This window comes from Lygodium microphyllum, chromosome 8 (assembly GCF_053477565.2).
Source record: "Lygodium microphyllum isolate KBCC chromosome 8, Lygodium_microphyllum_v1.1.10, whole genome shotgun sequence".
In the NCBI taxonomy this organism is placed as follows: Eukaryota; Viridiplantae; Streptophyta; class Polypodiopsida; order Schizaeales; family Lygodiaceae; genus Lygodium; species Lygodium microphyllum.
In genome coordinates this window covers 94,832,880-94,841,251 of record NC_141142.1, presented here as the reverse complement: position 1 = coordinate 94,841,251, position 8,372 = coordinate 94,832,880, and positions in this window count along the sequence as shown.

Genomic DNA, 8,372 nt, shown 5'->3' with positions numbered 1-8,372 from the left:
CTAGATTGACTTATTATTCCTCTTAGTGGTGATTTGGAATAGTAAAACCCACTTAGCACAAGGGAAAGAGGTAATTCTAATCTCCTTCTATCGTAAAAGATTTTATTACCGTTTCTCTCCTTATCTAGTATTCAAACTACTATTTATTGATGTTATCATTTGTTATAGTCATCTATGTGGACAACTTGATTATTATAGCTCATAGTGATAGTGGGATTGCTAATATCAAGAACCTTTTGAAACAAAAGTTTGAGATGAAGGATCTAGGTGAGGTAAGATACTTTCTTGATATTGATGTGATCGGGTATGCTAATGGTATACGACTATCCCAAAGGCAGTATGGCTTGGATATGTTATCCAAGTATGGTATGCTAGCATTTAAGCCTCTTTCAATGCCCTTGGGGAGAAATGTAAAGTTAAGTGATGATGTGGAGGATGAGATAGAAGACCTTACTATGTTTAGGAACATAGTAGGGGGTTTGATCTATATGACTATCACAAGGCCAAACTTAAGTTATGTTGTTGGACTTGTGAGTCAGTCTATGCAAGCACCTAAAAAGCCTCATTTGGATACAATTATATGCATATATGAGTTATGTGAAGTCCACCTTGGATTATGGAATTTTCTATGAGGTAGGTCAGGATGTATAGGCATTTGAATACATAAATGCAGATTGGCCTAGTGGTAAGTTTGATAGAAGATCTACCAGGGGATTCATATTTTCCCTTGGTAGTGCAATAGTTGGAGCAGAAAAAAGTAGCCAATTGTCACTTTGTCAAGTACAATTGTTGAGTATAGAGGTGCTTCTATGGCAACATGTGAGGTGGTATGGCTGCAAAAGTTATATGGTGATTTGGATGTATAGGGAGATGGTCTACATGTCATTCACTGTGACAACATGAGTGGTATATTGTTATTTAGGAACCAAATGTCCCATGCTAATACAAAATACATTGTGGTGCATTACCATTTTCAGAGAGAAAATGTAATTGTAGAAGAGATTGACTTAGTATATGCCAATACACATGATTAGATAGTTAATATTTTCACAAAGGCATTAGGTGTAGAGAAGTTTTGACGGTTTCAGAGTTTACTTAGAGTTGTAGAGATGTAGTTGAGCTTGAGAGGGAAGGTTGAGATGACAAGATCAACACATGTAAACATTGATGATGGAATAATTGGTTAGATGGGTCTACATATCTACACTAAGCATGTTGGTAGTCATTATGAGCCTCACATGGCCACTAATTTATCACTTATTATATTTTGCTAGTTACACATATATACAATTAGCACAGTTATAGTGTCAATCGATTAGTATAGTCAATTATGCACTGTTTAAATTAGTAAGCCACTTTCTTTTATGTTGTATCTTATCTATACTTTTTATAAATTGCATTGTGTAAAATAGCTAATTCTCACAGTAAGCAAAATAACTGGAAATACAAGAATACACCTAATGCCAGGAGGCATATTCCACGGTGGATTCCGTAAAACTATATGTATTTTTCGGGGCTTGTACACAAGGTGGATTTCTTGTGCGAGAAGTTGATGGGGATGCCTGTCTTTTTTGAGCATCATGTTAATTTAATGTTCATGTGGGTGATTCCATAGCGGGTGATTCTGCAAAATACATATTTAAATTAATGGATGTTTATGAGTTTAGAGTGCACTCGTATTAAATTAAGGTTAGGACAGATTTCAAACCTATATATTTATTTTGTAGCTGAAGATTGCTAGGTACTCACTTTTGTGGGTTTTATCTTATTATTTTCTAACAATTGTGAATGCTTTAGTTGATATGTAGAGCAGGTAGCTATGGCGTTGGGAGCACCGAGCGATAGCGTGTATTCAGATTACTTAGAAGAAATTATCATTTTTAATGGACGCGCATCTTATCACTTAAGACATGGCGTCAATATTTATTTAGGTGCACTTATTTATTAAAATACTTAATAAATATGTATTATTTTTTATGTGCATAGACGCTTGGTTTTAAATTATTTCATTATTGGACATTGTATTTGGGCACAACTTGACTTTTTGGACACCCAAATGCTTTACTCTTTATTTGGGCAAAAGCAAACACAAAAGCTAAAAGCATGCTAGTTGTAAATTGGGCTATTTTTGAGCTTGGAGATTAATAAATTTATAAATAAATGCCTTATGAAGTGCTCACACAAGGCATGGGGGAAGATTGTATCCAATTTGTCTTTTTGTCTCATGTTGTGCAAACCTTTCTTCTTGCTTTATGATTTTTTGTAGAGTTCTTTGTTCTTGGGGACCTTTCAGCATTTACTACACATGCATATAACATTTGATTTGCACACCAATAGTATCAGAGCGAAGCTGAGATCAAGGGCTTCCAATTGCTTACCATCTCATGTGAAGGAAAAGCTCTGGGAACTAATGGGCTCTATAGGCAGTCTTGCGATGAACTTTCAATACCAACGTGTTCTTGGCAGTGAAGAACCCCCTGGGGTGCTATCAGATCACAAAGGACCACTCCCAAGAGGCGGAGGACCATCTCTCAAGATCCTTTGTCAAAAACGTTTTTTCTCAGAGAAGCAGAGAAAGAAGATTATGAATTTTATAATCAATAAGCTTAATAAGCTTAAAAAAGTCTCAAGCTCCAAAATTCAATCATCAATGGCGGCAGGATGTACTTGACGGCGCCGAATCTGATGACGACGTTGTGACGTTCTACAACGATTATTTCAAATACTTAAGATTTTTCTTAAAAGCTTAAAAGTTTCAAGCCTTACTAAGGCTAAAGATTCAAACATTAAACTCTACCATAGTGGGTGTTCACACCGAGCTTATCTGAAACCCGCTTTGCAACTCCAACAGGCCTCTGTTTCTACCTGCACTTTGACAGAGTTGATTTCCAATAAGAAAACTGTCATACACAATCTATTTCTCACTTAGAAGAAGACCGTCATCAATTACCGTACCCAAAAAAGACGCAAGATTGTAAAAGCCATTTTTAAATTAAAAAAAACCAAGCCTTGTAAGCCCAAATTTGAGCTACGCTCATCCTTCTAACGAGATTTTGAGTGTGTGAGGTTGTTTGAGATTTTTGCAGGATGTTTGATCAAAACGTGGAAGATTTTATGGGCAAAGATGATTTACCAGAACCGACCATGGAGCAAAAATTGGACCTAACTATGATGCAACTTCAAGAAGACTGGAGAGTACGTCAAAATTTGTAAGCACAACTAGCTACACTTCAACGATTCATTGTTGATCAAGATGGAGCGTAACCTGAAGATGTTATTCGACGTACGATTGATGCAACACTCGATGCATAGTCTCTCAGGAAAGAAGCTAAAATAAGTAAAAGAAATTTCAAATTACGTACTTTTAATGGGCAACGTGATGGAAAAATTATTCTCACTTTCATCAATCAATTTGATGACTATTTCCATGAAGAGTAGTATGCTGAAAAAGATAAACTCAAATGCATCACTAATCATTTAGCAGACAGAGCACAATTATGGTGGACAATTGTTCGCAAGAGTATCGATTATCCCACTACTTGGGAGGCCTTTCAAAAGAAATTTTTGCAGAATTTTCTTTCACCTCAATTCCATGAAAAAGCAATCAAATAGTGGGATCTTTTGCAACAAAAAGATCGTGAATCCATACTGGGTGCTTACTACAACTTCGAATGTTTGAAGATGTTCCTGAGGTGATCCACAAGTGTAAGTATATGTCCGATTTTCTTGGTCACTTCTATGCGGAAGTGAACATGTTCAAGCCAAAGACTTTGGAAGATGCAATTTCTTTAGCGCATGATACTGAAGACAAAATTTGTAGATGAGAAAAGTGGCCACAATAATTTCCAACTAACGGTAACTTTGGTACAAAGCAATTCAATTCTAACTTTCGAAGATTCAATCAAAATTGCTTTGTTCCTTCTTCTTTTTGTAAACCATGGACTTGACCCCCTGCTTTACCATCAAACACAAATTCAGACCCTAAGCCTTCTCTCTAGCCAAATCCCAACATACCCAAATTTCTAGCCATTACCAATACTGTTTTCAAAGTAAAGTCTATAGTTTGCTACAAGTGTCAACAATCTGGACACTTAGCAGTGAATTGTCGATCCAAGAAGATGATTTTTCAAATCAAGTTTTTGGGAGTGATGGAAGATGAAGACCATGAAGATATGCCAGACTTCAGTGAAGATGATGATGATATCGGTGATGCTTCATATACTTTACCAAGTATGACAAATCCTCATTCATTATGATGCCAGGAGGCATATTCCACGGTGGATTCCGTGAGGTTTTACGGTGGATTCCGTAAACTTAGATGACCGGGGCTCATACGCAAAGAGGATTCTTTGTGCGAGAAGTTGATGGGGACGCCTGTCCTTTTCGGGCGTTTCATTAATTTAGTGTGTACATGGGTGATTCCATAGCGGGTGATTCCGCAAAATGCATATTAAATTAATAAACGTTTATGAGTTTAGAGTGCGCACTCGTAATAAATTAAGGTTAGGATTTATTTCTAACCAGTTGATTTATTTATGTAGCTGAAGACTGCTAGGTATTCACTTTTGTCGGTTTAATTGTGTTATTTTACTAACGATTGTGAATGCTTCAGTTGATGTGTAGAGATAGCAGCAGTGGCGGAGGAAAGCATTGGAGTCTAGCGGGTTTCCGATCTTTGGACTATATTTTGATAGGCGCCACGCCTATATTTTGATTATGTCTATAGAGACATCGACTATTTATTATTATTTTGTATGCGCTTATGCGCCTGGATATGTTATTTTTATTTGGACATTGAGATTGGGCGTGCCAGACTCTTTGGGCACCATCCATTAGCTTTATTTTCCTATTTTTGGTAGAAAGCAAACTCAAAAGCTAAAAGCTTGTCATATTTTTGTAATTGGGCTATTTTTGAGCAAAAAGATTGGAAATATATATTAAATACATGCTTTGTGAAGCGCACACACAAGGCATGGGGGAGATTCAACCCAATTTGTCTCTTGTCTCATGTCGTGCTTGTTTTTGACATTGGTTTTTGTGCTAAAAAGTAGAGTGCTTTGTTCTTGGGGACCTTTGGGAATTCACTACGTGAGCTACCTGCGTCCGATCTGCGCACCAGTGGTATCAGAGCGGAGCAGAGATCAAGGGCTTCCAATCGCTACCAATCTCGGGCGAAGGCGGAGCTCCAGGAACAAACGACCTCTACAGTCAATCTCGTCGCGAACCGTCGATACAGGCAGACTTCTGGCGATCAAGAACCCCTGTTTCCACTCTCAGATCGCGAAGGACCACTCTCTGTCGGCGGAGGACCACACAATCATCTTCTTCACTAAAATCGTGGTTAACAGACAAAAAGAGTAATTCTTTTTCTTCATTAAGCTTCAAAGCTTAAAGTTATCACTTAATAAGCTTAGTTATAAGCTTAAGAAAGCTTAAAAACAACGATTCGTTAATCGGCGGCGTGAGGCTGTCCTGGGCGGCGCAAATCCGTCAAGGACATATTCTTGTCCTCAAAATCCACGACGGATTAAGAAGCTTAAAGCTTCTTAATCCATTAAGCCAATTAAAGCTTCTAAGCTTTCTGCAAGTCACACAGAGCAACAAAGTCGACATACTCCGGGTCACGCACTCCAGAAGACAAGTTTCGCAAGTCGACACTAATCAAGTACTGCAAGTCCTGCAAATCAGCTAAGTCCAGCAAGTCAACAACCCTGCAAGTCTGTTAAGTCTGCAACTCTGCAAGTCAGACTAAATCAGAACTGACTAACGCTTGAAACTCATAGAAGACTTGTTCGTTTGCAAAAACTCAGAACTGGAAAGTTGTTCGCAGCAAGCTGTTCTACTTATCTACAAGTTCGTTGAAGTACTTTCAACAAACGGAGACATAAATATTTCAGAATTTCTGAAAATTGAAGAAGAAAATATCCAAAAAACACATAGCCTTGTAACCCCAAATTTGAGCTACGCTCATCCCGCTAACTGATTTTGAGTGAGAAAGGTTTGTTGAGTTTTACAGGATGACTACCCCACATATGGATGATCCTATGGCTGAAGACGATCTACCCGAGCCTACCATGGAACAAAAGCTGAATCTTATCATGTTACAATTGGACGAAGAGCGAAGAGCTAGGCAAGCCTTGCAAGCGCAATTGACAAAGCTACAAGGAGCGTCCACTGATAAAGAAGAACCCCAAGCTGAAGATCTGATTCGCCGTACCATCGACGCCACTCTTGAAGCACAAACCATTCGCAAGGAATCCAAGATAAGTAAACGAAGTTTCAAGTTTCGCACTTTCAATGGCATAAGAGAAGGAAAGACTGTTTTATCATTCATTAGCCAGTTTGATGACTATTTCCATGAGGAAACTTATCCTGAGAAAGATAAAATCAAGTGTGTTACTAATCATCTGATAGATAGAGCATCACTTTGGTGGACTGTAGTCCGCAAGAGCATAGAATGTCCTGCTACATGGGAAGATTTCAAGAAGAAGTTCATGCAAAATTTCCTTCCACCGCAATTTCATGAGAAGGCTATCAAGCAATGGGATTTACTTCAACAACGCGACCGTGAGCCTATTCCACAGTATACAGAGCGTTTTTGGAATGCACTCTTACAGCTACGCATGCTTGAAGACGTACCAGAGACGACCCATAAGCGGAAGTACATGTCTGGACTTCTTGGACATTACTACGCTGAGGTGAATATGTTCAAGCCTGCTACCCTTGAAGATGCCATCTCCTTAGCTCACGACACTGAAGATAAGTTACGTGGAAGAGACCGACGACCACAGCCATTCCAAGCAAACGGTAATTATGGATCTAAACAATTCAATTCAAATTTCAGAAGGTTTAATCCAGGTCGTTTCTCATCACCATCTTTCCGCAAGAATTGGCCTAAACCACCCGCATTACCATCCACTATCAATCCAAATCCTAAGCCTATCCAACAAGCAAATCCAAATATACCCAGACTCCCAGCCATTGCAAATAATGTGACCAAAGCCAAGCCTATCGTATGCTACAAGTGTCACCAGCCAGGCCATCTCGCAGCAAATTGTCATTCAAAGAAGCCATCAGCACATATCAACTACCTTGGAGCTATGGACGAAGACGAGCATGAGGATATGCCGGATTTCACTGAAGAAGAAGATGATCCTACTACTACTTCCGACACTTTACCAGGTATGCCTACTTTACATTCATTATTGACTATGAAATGTATGGTGCATGGAAAAGAAAGAACTATCTTGCATGATGACGGTAGTACGCATGACTTTATTTCAGCAAAATTGGTAAAGGAATTGAAATTGCATACAGTACCTACGCACTATCGCATAAAAGCTACATTTTTAGGCACTAGGTACAATGGCACACAAGAAGTTCAAGATTTAGAAATTCAAATTGGTCCATATATTGAAAGAAGAAATTTCTTAGTTGTCCCATTACAGTCTAGCGACATTATTCTAGGAACGCCATGGAGACACCAACATAATCCCAATATAGATTATTCCACACACACAATGAATATAAATTTTCAAGGAAAATCTATTACATTATTTGGTATGCATGCATCTCATATGTTTCCACTGCTTTCGCATACTCAAGCAAAACGTGCACTACACAAGAATACTAAATCATATCTCATTTGGGTGAATGAATTGCACGCAAAAGAAACTCATATGCACCCTAGACATAAGGAATTTCTTGCATATTTTAAGGATTGTTTTGCAGAAGACCTACCACCAGGTTTACCTCCATCACGTCCAGAAGACCATAAGATTGATCTAATACCTGGCACACAACCACCTTGCAAAGCCCCATATAGGCACAATCAAATAGAGCAAAAAGAAATCCAGAGTCAAGTAGAAGAATTACTAAATAGAGGTTTAATTCGACCTAGCAGTTCTCCATTCGGTGCACCTGTGCTCTTAGTCAAGAAAAAGAATAATACTTATCGGATGTGTATTGACTACCGAGCATTAAACAAGATCACTGTAAAGAATAGGTATCCTATACCTAGAGTTGATGACCTTATGGACAAACTGCAAGGATCTTCTATATTTAGTAAAATTGACCTTAAATCTGGATATCATCAGGTGAGGCTAGATAGATCCGACATATTTAAGATTGCATTCAGGACACAGTTTGGCCATTACGAATTCTTAGTTATGCCATTCGGATTAACTAATGCACCTGCCACTTTCAGTAGAATGATGAACCGTATTTTTCTAAAATATCAATATTGTGTGATTGTTTTCTTTGATGATATTTTAGTGTTCAGTCAAAGTGAAAAAGAGCATTATGAGCATTTATCATTAGTTTTTCAATTACTGAAAGAAAATCAATTGTTTGCAAATCCTGACAAGAGTGAA